This window comes from Phyllostomus hastatus, unplaced genomic scaffold, assembly GCF_019186645.2.
Source record: "Phyllostomus hastatus isolate PE091 unplaced genomic scaffold, TTU_PhHast_1.1 phas_scaffold_585, whole genome shotgun sequence".
Lineage (NCBI taxonomy): Eukaryota > Metazoa > Chordata > Mammalia > Chiroptera > Phyllostomidae > Phyllostomus > Phyllostomus hastatus.
Window position 1 is genome coordinate 9,717,905 of NW_025334037.1, and position 16,132 is coordinate 9,734,036.

General features: G+C 47.6%; 1 protein-coding gene across 5 annotated transcripts in view; it reads left to right on the top strand.

Annotated features, from left to right (window-relative positions):
• NAV2 (neuron navigator 2) overlaps positions 1-16,132 on the top strand; it is a 367,706-nt gene that overhangs the window by 85,705 nt on the left and 265,869 nt on the right. The gene's annotated exons all lie outside the window — the stretch shown is intronic.

Here is a 16,132-nt window from a genome sequence, read left to right on the forward strand (position 1 = left end):
GGGGATGGGATAGAGAGACTCCTGGTCAGGGAAAGTCAGAGGTGGAACGGTGCCATGTTACCAATCTATCTTTTAGTATGAAGGCTGAAACATCTCCAGTCTCTGAAAATGTTTTACAAGCAGCAGGTCAGTTCTTCCTCTGAATGTTATTCGTCCTCATTTTAGCCACAGAGAGCCTGAGTATAACCCACCCAAGGCCACATAGCTATTAGGCAGCTGAACCATGATGAGCCCCAGGTGAGCCTGACACTAAGGCCAGTGTGGCCACTCACTAGGCAACACTGCCTTTCTGTGGAGGGAAGGTCAGGGCAGAGGTGAGACTGAGGCCACTATTGTGATGAGCCATGAATGCTGGGCTAAGGATTCTGGACTTGATCTCAAAGGATGAGAGGGGTCGTTGGAGGTTCGAGAGCAGGAGGGTGACCGGATGGAGGCCCACAGGTGGAACTAGCAGGAGAATGTGGCTTGATTGACATGAGAAGAGGCCAGGGGTGGAAAGCGTTCGAGATAAGAGACGTTGATATTTTATTCCTTCAGGGCTTTTTCCCTCCATTTTCTTTATTGGTTTTTCAAAGAGGATGAGCTCTTTTCTTACCTGTTCCTGAATCCCAGGTGAGTTTAGGCTTTCAGTTTGGTCAGTGAGGCGGATTCCTTCTGAAAAGCATTTTTTCCTTCACTCACTGATAGTTTTTGATCTTAGCCTATGGTCAAAGGTCAACTTCCCAACACAAATCATTTTCTTTTTCTTCTTTGTGCTGTGCTTTAGTGCTTTGAGAGTGACGCTGGCTTATCTTCCTACTTGAGCTGCTCTGGTGACGGAAGTCAGTGGGAGTAGAACAGCCTCTGCAGAAACAATGACATGGGGCAGTTCATGCGGACAGGAGCCGGTTCTACGACAGTGGGTGCATTTTTGAATCAGAAATACCTGGTTCGAATCCCTCCTCTGCCATTTTGTGTTTGGGGCTTATAGGACTTGGGGAAATGGCCTAGTTTCCTGGAGCACCTGTCTCCTCCTGTATGGAGCTCGGATAACACTGCTGAGCCTCAGTAGATTGTTGTCAGGACTCAGTGATGTCATATATGTGCCTCTTCATGGTGGCAATGCATATGGTAGATGCTCTAGAAGTATTTGCCACCTTCTCTTTTTAGTTTTTGGAGATCTGGGAGGTGGTTCTGCTAGAGGCTTGATGATTTAAGCCTCTAGGGCTTTTCTCTCTTGCTGGTGCTGGTCTGTCCCTCCCTCTGGTCCCTGGCAGAAGCCATGGGGCAGACAGACACACCTTCCAGACCCACCCAGGAGGAGGGCCAGTGAGCCAACCCTGTATTCCAGTTGCCTCCCAGTGACTGAAAGCCCACATCAAATGCCAGTTGATGGTGTTCAAGTCCCTCTAGAGATGCAGCATGCCCACTCAGCCCCCTGAAAACATGTCTCCTCTTTTCTCTCACAGAGGAAGTGCACTTCCTTCTCAACAGAGTCAAACCCTCTGGCGTGAGCCTGTTGGCAATTCCCACTTCTCTGCCAGTGCAGAGAGCTCAAGGCTTTTGTGATTCTTGGAGCATCTGGCCTGTCTTATCCAGATGATGTTTGGAATCTTAATCTTCTGGTTATGGGTTTTCATAAATCTGGTTTGAAATCTTCACTACCAATCTCATCTGCTGTGGGAAAATGGCTTTCAAAAGATGTGGGGAGAGGGTGGTTCGTGCGTGTGTGGGGATGACTAGGGCACAGGGGGCGTTGTTGGAAAGGAGGCTGTAGACGGGGTGGGGGTGTTGGCGCTTTTTTCCAGTTGTGGAACAACCACAGAGTTAATGGAGCTTTACTTTGGAAGCCTGAGCTGGGGCTTTGCAGTCCAGAACTCCCACTGTTGCAAGCACTGTGTTGGGTGCTTTACATGCATTCTATCAGAGCTCCCTGCACATGATACTCATTGCACACACACAGAAAAACTGAGGTTCAGGTATATTAAGTTACTTGCCTGCAGTTACCAAGTGGAAGGTAGAGGGGGTTTGCAAGTCTAGATTTAACCGACTTCAAATCCGTAGTTTTTCAAGTATACCTGCCTCCCATTAATCTCTGGATTCTTGGAAGCAAAACCCAAATCCCTAGATCTGAAACAATGGGACTGCCCCAGCTGGTGTTCTTTTAACCCTTCCAGCGCCTATTGCCCTCACTCTGCTCAGGGAGTGGAAGAAGCGGGTCAGGCAGGAGAGGTGAGCGCAGGCTGGGCCCTAAAAGACTTTGCCAAGGCCTCAGCAGTTAGGACTTCATCCTGAGGGTAATGGGTAATATTGAAAGTTTTGTCAGGGAGTGGCCCTAATAGACATTACCGGCTATTGAAGGCTTGCTCCATGGCAGATGTATAGTCATCCTTTTCCTGTGGGTCGATTGGAAGCATTCTGATGCCCATGTGAACTCTCAGAGACCCTGGTGCACCTTCGAGGACCCCAGAGATCCTAGGCTCCCAGTAGAGAAAATGTGATTGGGATTTAGAAAGGTGCAGAAGAGTAAAGAGGTGTCCTAGATCTCCCTTGAGTCAATTTTGTGAGTGCTCAAAGAGGTGTGTCTGAGTCACCTAAACTGCTAGGCAGCAGCAACCCCAAGTAAATACAGGGAACTGCTCAGTGAGTCTCAGCATGGCCAGGCGGCATGCGATTGGGAATCAGTTGGCTGATAGGTATTGGGTTGACCAAAAAGTTGGTTTATTTTTTTCCGTAAGGTGGCTCTAGTAGGGCTGCGTTGTTTTTAACTTCGTTCGAGGCAATTTTGTTAGATTGTATTGTGACAGCTGTCCTATCATTTTAAAAAGCTTGTCAAAATTGTTGAATTTTTGTGTAGCCATTTTAATATTGAAGATGGAAGAAGATATGTAACATTTTCAGTGTATTATGCTTTATCATTTCAAGAAAGGTAAAAACACAACTGAAATGCAAAAAAAAGATTTGTGCAGTGTTTGGAGAAGGTGCTGTGATTGATTGAACATGTCAGAAGTGGTTTGCAATGTTTCTTGATGCTATGGGCATTTTGGCCATATAATTCTTTGCTGTGGGGCTGTCTTGTGCATTGGAAGGTGTTTAGCAGCACCCCTGGCCTCTACCCACCAGAAGCCAATCGTGGGAGATAGCCTACAGACTCAAAATACCCAGATCAATGAAATTATTGGGAAAAATGAAAAATACGTCTTTTATGGAAAAAGCTGCACAGACTTTCTGGCCACCCCAGTACAGTGAGTCTGGTATCATCCTAACTGGTCAGCTTTGGTGCTGGGCTGCAGCTGGCGGCGGCATCTGCTGCGTGGGAGGGGAAAGGCTGGGTGTTCCTCATGAGCTTCCAAAGGTCTGTCACCCACCTCTGCCAGGATAGTCCAGCATTTTCTTGTTTCTCCTGCCGAGCACCTGTGAACTGTTAAGGGTAAAGGGTCCCAGAAGCAGCAGTACCAGTAGCAAGGAGAGAGCAGGTGTGTGGGTGGTGTTCAGACCCCTTTCTTTGTCTCCCCCTTTCCGTATTCCACATGTATTGGCCAGGGTGGCAGAGCCCCGAGAGACCATGCTTTGTGTGGACCAAGTGACTTCCCTCCGTCAAGAGGAGGCCGGGACACGCTCCTCTTCAGGAGAGTAATTTAATGGAGAAATTGTTTTAACTGCCTGCCCCTGGGTTTCAGCCCCAGGCCTCAGACTTGGATGGAAGACCATATCTTGGCAGCTTCCCGGAGCCCAAGTGAGCCCCTCATCTTTTACTAAATTGACATATTTGTTTGTTTGTACAGGTGTGACAATTAGTGACAGTTTCATGGTGCTTCCCTCTAACACCCCTTCCCACCCTGTACCCCTTCTGCACCCCTGTCCTGCCCTGGCCCTGCCAATCAAGTGTGCTACCCTCACTGGCTGTTCTGTACAGAGCAGCCCTGGGCCCACTTCTAACAAGCTCAGGTTTTGTGGGTCCTCTGAGCATGCCAGTGCTTGGGGGTGGCTCACCGCCTCACAAAGGGAAAGAGAGGACCCCAGTTGGTTTCTAGGCAAAGCTGTCCCCTCCTAGGCTCATCTGTGGGTTTCATGGTCCCCAGGGGTTTGAGAAGGAAAATTTCCATTTTCTCCAACATAGCACCTGTAAGTTCATTCTTCTTGCCATTTCTAGGTAGCTACCCAAGATCTGCTCAGTAACGTTCTCTCCTGACCAAATACTGTGAAGATGCAGGCCTTGAACTGATTTTAAATCATATTGTTCTGAGGTGTAAGCTTAGTGGGATTCTAGCTCAGTAGTGTGGAGGCTCCTTGTCTTTCTAAAGAGAAGTGGTGAAAAGGGAGGCATGTGGATGTGTGTGTGTGTGTGTGTATAAAGGTGCATTTGTGTGTGTGTGTCCATTGGAACGTCTTTGTGCTTTCATTGTCTTGTGATTAAAACATGAGTGTGTGTGTGTGGAAGCGAAGTTGCAGTCTCCAAACGCCGGGAGGGCAGCCTGCTCCCTAGCCGTGGGTGACTGACTGACTGAAGCTCACCACCTCAGAAACTTCCCATCTTAGAGCTTCGGGCCACAGAACGTCAGGGTCTTACCTCAGGACCCAGAGACGTTCCTTAATTAGTGTCTAAGTTTCCTCATGGCGTTATTAGGAACTCGGAATTTCAGAAGCACAAAAGAAAACTACTTTTTTTCAGGGAGGCCTTTTTTTTAAAAAAAAAAAAACACTGAAGTAACTTTATAGTTTATTTTCCCTTGTCTGATTACAATCTCCCAAGTTGCTGATAGTTTGCCTTTGAAATGAGCCAGCTTTGATCAGGGACATGGCAGCCAGACAGGTCATTTTTACTGTGTGTGACTTAGTCCAACCAGTTTGGCAACAGCGGAGTCCCCTCCTGGCCAGAGGAGTGGAAAGTGGTGGACACAAAGTCAGCCTGTGATGAGGCAGCGTGCCCCCTGGCTAGGCACTGAAGCCCCTTCTCCCCGGTACCCATTGGGCTTCCCAAAAGGCAGTCCCCTTCCAGCCTCTATGCCCATATGATGAGGCTCACACTGTCACCCTCTTGCCTTATTCCACATACACTGGCCAGGACAGCACCTCTGGCACTTCTCCTTTGCTGTGTCTTCCCAGGCCCAGCGTTCCTGCAGGTTGCTAGGTGATAAACAGGTTGTCTCCACCCCCTCTCCCTCTCCTTTTCCTGCTCCCTCTTTGATGCTTGCTTCTCCCCAGGCAAAGGGTGCCACTATGACTGTTTGCAGGATTTGCGCTTGCTCTGTAGAGGAAGGAAGTTTCAGGCTCCACCGGTGCAAGTGTGATGTCAAAATGTAAAACAAACAGAATAATAGTCCTGAACCCGGACGGTTGTTGTGAGGATTGATTAGAAGTGCCTCTAAAGTGTACAGTTCAGTGTTGCCACATACCATGTGCTTAATAAATAAGAGCTAAGATTGTTACTTTTGTTTTAATCACGATTGTCATCATTATGCATCATCACTCTCTTTCTTGATAGCAGCCGTGGTGTTGGAGAACCAAAACCTTGCTCTGTGAATGGTATTTATAGGAAGGTGAAACACTTTTCGTCTATGAAGACTCATGGAAGAGCCATTATGCCACTTTTGCTCTCTGAAGGGTTGGAAGAACTAATTTGGTGGGCTCCTCTCCACCAAATTAAGACCAAAATTCAATTTAGTGGACGGAAGAGCTTTCTAAGGTAGTGTCAGATGGCTTCCCTAGGGTTGGAGAGGGCTTCATCCCTGGGGAAACCCAGCATGGGGCTTGTACAGGGGATTCATGCATCAGAAGGGAGACGGGGAGAGGACTGTGTGCCTCTGGGTTTCAGAGGGTCTTGTGCTGTTTGTTTCTCAGGAAGGGCCACCTAGCCGAAGCTGCCACACTCCCTGGTTAGACAGCGACTTTTCCTGTGTGATTGCTGGGGCCTGTGGTCTGTGGACCAGCTTGTTATTTCATCATTTATATAGGACAGTGTCCATGCTCTTGCTCTGGGCTTGAATGAATGAGTCATTCAGGATCCTTACAGCAGTGAGGCCTCATCGTTCTTGTTCTGGCTGGGCTCAGCGTGTGTGTCAGTGTTCATTCATCCTGGGGAGGGGTTTGAGGGGACAAGGAAGGGTCAGTGGGGACAGGCAGTTTGCAGGACTTCTGCCGTCCTGTTCTCTGTGAACAGTCGTGGTGATAGCAGAGAAAGGCTTCCTTTCCAATCCTCTCTAGGTTTGTCAGGGTCTTTTGCAAAGACAATCTTGTGTTCAGGCTGGGGTTTATTTTTACCAGAGATACAGATGTTTTTGCTCTTGTACGAAATTTCATTAAAGCTCAACCAGCGGTTTACCATGACAAGAGACTGCCAAGGTTAATATTTCTGCAGTACATTCCCGTCTGTTCACTCTTGGCACCAAAACACTCCCAGGTGGGCACATCGTGCTGGTGCCGTGTATCGGAACTGTAGAGTGGAGTCAATCACCAGTGCATCTGTTTCACTGAGATGGAGCCTCTGATCGCACAGTGTCAGCTTTGCTGTGGGACCCCAGCAGGGGCGAACATTGCAGCTCACCCTTTAACAGCCCTCTCTGGCTGCAGAGGCTGCCATAGCTACTGAGTTTGGGACAGGGACAGAGGACAAGAGAGCATTTGGCAGTGTGAAATGCCACCTCCTTCCAAGGTACCAGCTGAAACGGGGGCAGCATAGCTTCATGGTGAGGACAGTTGTGGGTTCAGATCCTGTGCAGCTTCAGAGAGTCACCCATTTAGAGTGTCAGTTGCCTCATCTGTACAACGGGGTAGTCCCATCTGCCTCAGAGGATGCTGTGAGGGTGGACTGAGGTACTGCATGTAATTCACGGAGCGAAAGCAGGGTGCCCTGGTGCAGGAACGTGCTTGTGAGAGGGATGGTTGGTGGAGGAGAAGGGACAGGCCAGGAAGCCCCTCACTCCTCTCTCGGCTTTGTGGAGACACTTGCGTACAATAGAACCGGTTCTGCTGCCTTCGAGCAGGAAGGGGCCAGGTTAAAAATAAGAGCAGCCTGACTCCTTTGACGTGTTTCTCCTCTGCCTTGCCTCATTGGAGGCGTGCAGGCACATGGAGCTGGGAAATGGTCAGGCAAACATGGGCCTCATCTAGGAACATTTGGCGTATGGGTAAGGAGAGCTCGAAGGCAGAGGAGGGCTGGGATTAAGGGCGAGACATGAGCGAGATGCTATAACGTGATCTGTGGCCGTTGTACTTAGTGGCTTTTACCACTGACGTTGTAAGTTCAGGTTTGCGCCATCGGGTCAGAGCGGAAAGAACCTGACCGCATGTGGCTCGATGTGTTTCTTCATGTGGCTGCTGAATTGTCGGGTCACCTGTTTGAAAGTATATAATGTTCATACTGGCTGTGTAGGACTCCACCAAAGAAGAGAATAGAGGAAAATTATTTATTTTCAGTCGTGGCTGGGCAAACATATGTCTAGTTATCTAGGACTGTTCTAACCTGTGTTCTGTACACTGTCTGCCTCATACGGCACAGCACAGTGGCGAGGGTGCAATTTCTGACGTTTGGTCTTGCAAGATATGCAAGTGCGTTGGGAATCCTCGACGAAAGACAGTCTTTATTTCATTTGAAAGGCAAGGCAGATTTTATTCCAGTCTTGGTGGTCGTCAGCGGTCAAATCTGGGAATGGCATTGGGGGCAGGGCACTCTGTTAATCAGAATATTGTGATAACCAGAACATTCCATTTCCTGGCTGTACCGGATGACAAATGACATGGTGGATAATGTGTTCCTTGCTGCTTTCTTTTATAACACACCAAATCCATCTATTCTTCCTTCTGTCCTGCCTTTCTTTCTTCCCTCTGTCCATCCATTCATCCCTCCATCCTGCAAACACTGATTGGCACTTCAGTTGGCACTACACCTGCGAGGGAATATGGGGGAAATGATCATGGGTCCTGCCCTTGGAGACCTTACAATGTGAATGAAATAGGAGTCAAGACACTGAAGTACCTGGATGAAAAGCCCAAAGGAAATCTTAGGGGGAGAGGAGAATGGCGTTTGAACGAGCTGCTCTTTGAGAAACACACCGGATCCTAATTTGTGAAGACTTGGCATTTCCACCTCTGGGAGAGGTGGTTCTCTGTGAGGCATTGCCACTAGTTGCATGGGGCTGAAGTAAAGGGGAGGAGTAGGAGATCAAGGGGGTCTGCTTAAGCAGCAGTTCTTGAGAATCCAGTTAAAGTTTGGGGACTTGATTCTGCAGGTCCCAGGGAATGCTTTTACAGGAAGTGTGGCCGAGGGAAGACTCGCTGGCCCTTGCTTGCGTCTGGACTCATGCTGATGGACCCTGGGAGGTTCTTTGCTTGTTAGAGGTTAGGTGTTAGCAGTCTCATTGATGTTGGGGGCTCATGCAGCAGCACCGGCGTATGTAGTATCACCCTCATTTTCTCCTTTCACAGCTTCTTCTTTTTAAACCTCTCCTTGCCTTTCAGTTTTTCTGACTTTTATCTGCACTCTGCCCACTATCTGGAGACATTCCTGTAAGACCTGCTCTCCTGCCTTACCTCTCAGCCCTCTAGGAATTTGGGAATTTGGAGAAGAGAGGTTCAGCCTCGATGACCTCTTCTATCTTTGGAATCTGTCCCTTGGCTATAAATAAGGCTGTTGCTTAGTGCCAGTATTGATGGTATTTGCAGCTGTCCTCTGGGGAGAGGGACTCAGACGAATAACCCATTTTCAAGAGGACACGGCCATTAGGTGACAGCTATTTATGGTTCCTACTGACCAGAACCTAACCTGAACTGTCAGTGCCGTTAAAATTTCATGTGCCATGAAGCCGCCTTTCCTTATCCGTCTGTCTCTTCCCATTTATCTGAAACATCTCCCTGTGTTGGTCTAGGTTCTTCAAAAAGACGAGCTATGAAATCTGAAGGGACTTCTGAGTATTCTGGCTGCTGGGATTGTCCCTGGCGCACCTTCTCCCCCTGCCCCCCCCCCCGCGCCCCGACCTGCCCCACTGCCAGCCAGCATCCCTCTAAACCAGGGTCCTCGCTTCTCCATTTCGCAGAAACGAAGGCTGAGTGCTGGAAGGCTAAATGGCTTGCCCAGAGTTACCAGGTCAGTGGGTAAGTGACAGAGCCAGAATTCTAGCCAACGTCTGCCTGGAATCAAAGCCTGGATAATTTCCATGAAACCATGCGTGTCTGGTTTCTGAACCTGGAATGTCACTACAGACGGTTTTATTTATTCATTTCGTCCCCTGATGGTTCAGTCACTTGGAGTTGATTGAACGGCAGTTTTTAAAACCTCATTCATCCTGCATTTGCCTTAGTAGCCACGGCGTTCCGTCTTTATAGAGTTTCTTTCCCACACCTTTATATGAAAAGAAAAAGGCCCTAAAATGTCAGGCAAAATTCCCTCTGGCTTTATAAGCTGATGTATTTTATAGATGGCTGGATTCTCCAGTGAACTTCTCACTGGAAAATATTCCTTTCCTGAGTTCTGTTTCTCCATCAAAGGGATATTACATGGTATGTGATAACTATTTTTTAGTGGCCTTGACATTGAAGTTCTGGGTAGGAAATTACCATGCATTAGTTACCCCTGCTGTCATTAGATCCCTTTCATCTCAAGTACCTGCACTTCTTCAACTTAAACTTTGGAACTTGAGCAGCCCTGGGGCCAGGGGAAAGTACTCTTGATCTCTGCATTAATGTGGATTCTTAGGAAGGAGGTGTACGGGTTAAGAACCTGGTCTTTGAAAGCAGAGGTCTAGGTCAAATGTCAACCTTCCATCTTCACTTCTGGACATTAGGCAAATATAACATCTCTGAACCTCAGTTCTGTTATCTGTGAGATGAAGATACCTTCTGGACAGGGGGTGGAGCATTGATTATAATGTTCTCATCATTTTTGTATGCTACCATATGCCAGCGCTGTGATACATTAGCAAAGGCAGTGCTGGAGTCCCTCCCTTGGGGGACATATGTAACAACCGTGCTGCCTGTCTTAGGGTATAATACAGATTTTGTAAATACTAGGCAGTAACCTGGGTGTTGATACAATTTTCCTCCTTTCCCCTTTCAGAGACAATTATCCACATATCTGCACCCAGAGCGTGGTCTGATAGTTCCTAACCCTGTCGGGGCATCAGAATCCTCTAGAGAACTTTGGAAAGAAGGGCAGGTGTGTGGGTCGTTCAGACCTATAGACTCATACTCTTTGAGGGTGGGGCCTGGGCATCTGTGTTTTTAAAATCTCCCCAGGGGAACTCTAACATGAAGCAAGAATTGAGACAACTCATGTAACCGGCATATGGGGCCAGTGTGATTGTGGACAAATCTCATTGGGTGTGTTTCCTGACATGGGTGACAGCTCTGGCTGCCCATTGTCTTTCTGCTCACTTACAGACTGTCCTGCAGTCACAGTCATTTGAAAAGGTCATCTCAAATGAGAAATGAGAATATGCCCCTTACAAGACTACCTGAAGCTCCAAACTTGAATTCGGGTCAGGACCCTGCAGAGGGAAAGTGGTTGGCCCTCCTCCACACCCAGGGGACTATGCAGAGGAAAAGACACTTACTTGGAGGGACCTGCCTAAGCTGGGATGCTGCTCTGTCGAAAGCAGGCGTCTTTCTTTTGTGGGGCACTTCGAGGTATGCACTCTCTGAGGACATACTCTAATCCTTTGCCATCATGGTGGGGGCTGCAGGCCAATCCCTGCCTGTACTGGTCTCCTGACTCCACCACTGAAACCATCAGCCGTGCCTCCTTTCTCCCCCTCTAGATTCTCAGGGCAGAAGTCAGCTCACAGACTGCAGCATCCCTCACTGCAGGGTTATTCCGGTCAGGCTCCCCAGTGGCCCCGCCGAAGCACATACCCACCCACCCCAGGTTGGAGTGGGTGGGGCAGGATGTGCTCATAGCGCGTGGTTCTCCAGTGATACCCTCCTGTCAAAGAATTCCCTCTCCCCACACTCGCATCTCTTTTTACATCTCCCATCCAGTGGAGCAGGAAGCATCTAGAGACTGGCACCGAGGTTTTCCTTTGAATACTGCATTTTGCACATTGCCCCATGCACCCTTTGGTGCCTCTCTGTTGGAGCCCAGACTTAGAAGCAGCCCTAAGCGTCACATGGGCTCACCTGCATAGTGGCCAGTGGCTCCAGCTGTCAGGTCAGACAGGCTTGGTTTTAAAGACAGAAAGCAAGTGTTTTAACTTCTCTGAACCTCAGATCCCTCATGAGTCTGGGACTAGTCCTAGAAACCAACTTCGAGAGTCTGAGAATTAAATGTGACAAGTGCGTGCATATAAAGGGCTTACTGCCTGACACCTAGGAAGTGCTCAGCGGCACCCATTATCCAGCTCTGCTGCAACTCCAGCCACCTTAGCTGCCTTCTTTAAAACTTGGCTTGCAGTCTGGCAGCCAGCTGGAGCGGGGCTGCGTCCTCACTGCTCCATGGAGAAACACTCCAGGCGCGGCCAGTTCCTTGTCCAGAAGCCACCAGGGGAAGGCCTCGCTGAGAACGGCTCAAAAAAGCAGGGTCACAAGAGCTAACTGAATTAAGCAAGTTATCAGGGAGTAGAAAACGCAGTTAGATTTACATCTATGAAGCAGATGGCCAGGACACGATGATTAAATTAGTTGTATTATGTTTGGAGGAATTAATTTGTCACTTTATGATTTTTTTCTTTTTTTTTTTAAAGAGATGTGATTTTGTTATCTCTGGCAAAAGTGATTTGTAGAAAGAGTTTATCCTTTAATGGAAAACAGGGAAGTGGCAGGACCTTGAAAAACCCTTTCCTTCTAATTGTCTATTAATAGTTGGTACAATTATGCAGAATGTGGCCCAGAGAACAGAAATGCTGCCACCTATTGCTGGTAAAAGCCGACTTCTGTTAGCAATCACATGGAGAGTATTTTTTCCTCTTAAAAATTTTTCAGAACATGGGCCATTGCGTTTTAACGTCAGTTTTAAAACATTTTTGCCATAGTGAAGTTCTTGGGACCTGGTGTTTTCTAACTACATTACTGGTTACAATGTCTTACAACACATTTGGTCTGGTTAGCTTGAGGGAACCTCAGGCATTTCGATTTCCTTCTTTGAAAGGTGAGGAAGAATCAAATGCAGAATCTTTAAGGACAAATGGGATCTTTTGAGTTAGGGCTCAGGGTCGTTAACTGGGAGAGTCCCAACCTTATTCTTTGGGTACAAATAGTTCTTTCATGGTCCCTTTGAAAGGATCAAAGCAAAACCTGGAGTTTTGAATGCTTTCTTCTTTTTTTTGTTAAGTCCTTTTATCCTTAACAGTTACTAATGAGCATTCTAAGAAATTCAACCCTGCAGGAAGAGTTTATTGTGCATAGTAACTAGGCTATAAACTTTATACATATGACTGTGTATGATGTGTTTCTGTGTGTGTGTGTACAAATAAATGATATTTCTGGAATTTTGTTCCAAATCTAACATCAGGCAAAGCATTCTGGCCTGAAATGGCTAGATCTACATGCTATCCTTAGGGGTTTAGGAATTGGGTATTTGAATCTGGCTGTAGAGCTTTGTATATTTTTAATAAACCTTTTTTAAATTTTAGAATGGATTTAAATGTACAGAAGAGGGTTATATCCTGCACCCAGTGTCCCTGTTAACTCACGTGAATGAATGAGGCAATATTAAAGCAGTACCGTTAACTAACGTCTGTACCTTATATATAAAAAGTAAGCTCTCCTTACTTTTTAAATCTAATGTCCTTTGCCTGTTCTGGAATCCCACCCACCCGGTGCACCATTGTTGCGCCGGGTTGTCATATCTCCTGGGGCTGGCTCCTTGTGGCTGTGACAACGTGTCCGGCTTACCTTCACAGTTTTGAGGAGTACTTGTCAGGTATTTTGTAGAATGCACCCCCTGCCCCTGTTGGGATTTGCCTGATGCTTTTCCTCATGATTAGACTGGGGCTGTGCTGTTTGAGGAGGAAGACCTCAGAGGCAAGTGCTTTTCTCATCACATGTTGTCACGGGGACATGCCATCAGCAGGACATACCGATGCTAAGTTAATCTTGGTTGCCTGGTGTCTGTAGGCCCCTCTTGTAAGGTTGCTCTTTCCTTTTGTTCCATACTGTTCTCTGTGCAGCCCACACCTAAGAAGGGGCCGTTCATGCTTCACTTCCTCGAATAGCTACATAAATTATTTAAAGTTCTGTTTGCATGAGGGATTGTTCTGTTGTCTCCACTTATTTATCTATTGAATCATGTATTTATATCAGAATGGAATAATGGATATTTGTTCCATATTGGGTTTTCATCTGATACTACTTTGTTAATTTTGTTGCTCAAATCGTCCCCCCTTTGGCCCTGGGTGCCCTTTCGCTCAGCTCCTGTGTTCCTTGGACGTGCCCCCATCAGTGTGTTTTGCTATGGGGGCACGTCCTTGCCTTCTGGAGCTGTGTTATGCTCCAGGTCTGTGTTGAATATTTTCTCTCACAGACCAAGAATCAGCAATGTCTCTAAGGAGCTCTGCTTCCTCATATTGGAAAACAGTCTTAGAAACGAAGATATAGGCACTGAGTGTGTTACCATTAGGGTGTCCCGTGTTGGTTTTTCTCATCATCCTCTCCCCAGTAAGGGTGCGTAGTGTGTACTCAATACATATTTGTTGAATAAAGCATGAAATTGCATATAGCATTAATGAGAAGGAGAAAATTAAATATGATTTATTGAACCCTTCCTACATGCCAGATGCCTTTGCAGAGGCTTTCAGAACAGTGTCCAGTGTAGGGGTTTCAGTCGGGTCTGGTTGACATGAGAATCTGTGTCCCTTCTACCTTGGTGTTCCTACTGTGGGAAGCCCCTTGTTTTGCTTTGCATGTCACTGGGGCTCCCACTGGCTTGGATGGAGCTGTGTGGGTGGCCCAGGCAGAGGCCAGAGGGGGAGAAATGGTGGCACCCATTTAGAGTCTCACCAAGGCCTCATTAGGAAATTGACTCCAATTTGGTTTGGGGAGAAGGGTGCTTTTTCCTGCCTTTTCTGGCTTACATTGAAGGTGACATTGATTTACAAGTCAGTGGGTTGGATCAGGGAAAGGAGGCTTCCATGGGTAGAAAAGATCAATTAAATGATTATCCCAGCTGTCACACACTAATGCCTTTCTTACCGAGTTTCAGAATCAGGAAGCAGAAGGCCACCGCATTTAGCCTTTTACAGGAAATCTAATTGCCAACTTTGTGATGCCAAGTCTTATTAGATTGGGAAGAGCCGAGCTAGCGGCTGGCAGCTTCAGGCCCTAGAAAGAGCTTCCCACTGGCCACCTGGAGTTCTAAATGACCTCCTTCTCTTCTTCTGTGGGTGCTTTTGCTGAAGTTTTATGAACACAGGACTTGTGGTTTATATTTTTCTGTGATTTTTGTCTGGGTTCTAGAGGGCTGGGACTTTAAGCTCGGCTAGCAGCTGAAAAATGTTTATTGGATTCCCACTATGTGCTAGGTGCTAGGCTGATGCCTGGGGATTTGAGGGGTGCGTAAAACCACAGGTTCTTGTTTAGAGCCCTCCCCCTGGAAAGTTCTTCCGCTAGATCAGTGGGTCCCAAACTTGTGCCTGAGAATCATCTGGGGAGCTTGTTCAAACCCAGCCTGGCGGGGGGGGGGCGGGGGGGTCCACTCCCAAGTTTCTGATTCAGGAGGTCTGGAGTGGGCCCTGAGAATCTGCATTTTTAATAAGTTTCCCAGATGACACTGCTACCGCTGGCCTGGGAGAACCACTCCCCTGAGTCTTTGCATGGTTGTCCCCTCCATATACATTAGGTCTCTAAACATCACTTTCTTAGACAGGCTAAGTTCTTGATTTCTCCACAGTAGTATCCCTCCAGTCCTCCCCATTCATTCTCTATTGCATTTTTGTCATAGCACTCATCGTTTGCTGATACTGGCTTACTCATTAGTTATATCACCATTGTGTCTCTTTCTGCCACCCCTCATCCTTAGTAGAATAAAGCCCCAGTGGAGTACTTTTCTTACTCACTGTTGATTCCTCTGAGCCTAGAAAAGTACCTGCCACAGAGAACATGCTTCGTAATTACCTGTGTGAATGAAATGATTACGAGCGTAAGGAGTCTTGTGAAGGAGAGGCCTAGGCCGCCACAAGAGTGTAGCAGATAGACCTCAGGTGGGGCAAAGACATTGCGTTGCATCCTACACAGAGCGGTTTCTGATTGTGGTTCTCACGCCTATTTCAAATGCTGCACACCAGCATTTTTCCTGCAGGGTTATAGGCTATAGGATTTGTTTGGAGATCTCAGTAGCCCACTCTGGATTTGTTTCATTTTTCCATAGCCTTTCCATGGTCCCGTCCACATTGTAAAAAAAAAAAAAAAGGCATTCTCAAAAGCATAACAGAATTCCATCTGGCAAGCACCTCTTGCACAAACTGGTACCGTAAGCTCTAGGCCCCAATCACTGATCTTGGAGAGAAGCGAGTCCTGAAATGGGCTGCCTCTGATGACCCTCCTCCTGAAGTCTACACTCGTCCACTTGCTGAGATCTGGAATCCGGCGGCCACGAAAATGCCCGGGTAGCCTTTTCAGAACCTCTGCAGAGTTGAATGAAGGCTCACATTCTTTCCCTTTGCAGGAGTGAGATTCCTTTCCTTCGTCAGCCTGTTGAGAAATGGAAGGGCGGGCAGTGTTATTCCTCCCTTTGACAGAGAGACAGTGTCAGGAAAGAGACAAGGCACATGCGGGCACCACACAACCAACAGCACAGACAGAGGTTGTCAAAACCTCACTGCAGAAAATGAGAGCACACCAGGCTTCTGCTCTCATGTGGCCACAGCAGCCACTGCCTAGTTCAAGTGCAGTTTGTACAGCCCCGTGGCCTAGAGCTTCCTCACCAAGCCTGTGCCATGTGTGGGTGAGGAGGGGGCCACCCCAAGTTTGTTTGCCTGGGACAGCAAAGGAACTGTGATTTATATCCTTTAATGTAAGCACGAAGAGTCAGATTATTTTGGAGAGCGAAGAGAGTTTGCTGGGGAGATGGAGAGGGGGAACTGTAGATGGCTGCAGTCGGGGCTGAGGGCCAGAGGGCCGCCCAGCGGGTTGGGGTAACATAAGCTGCTGCTATTCAGGAGGTGGCCTGTGTAAGAAAATCTGGCCACAGCGGGAGTGTGACTTCAGCTAAAATTAACCTTCGAGGCTT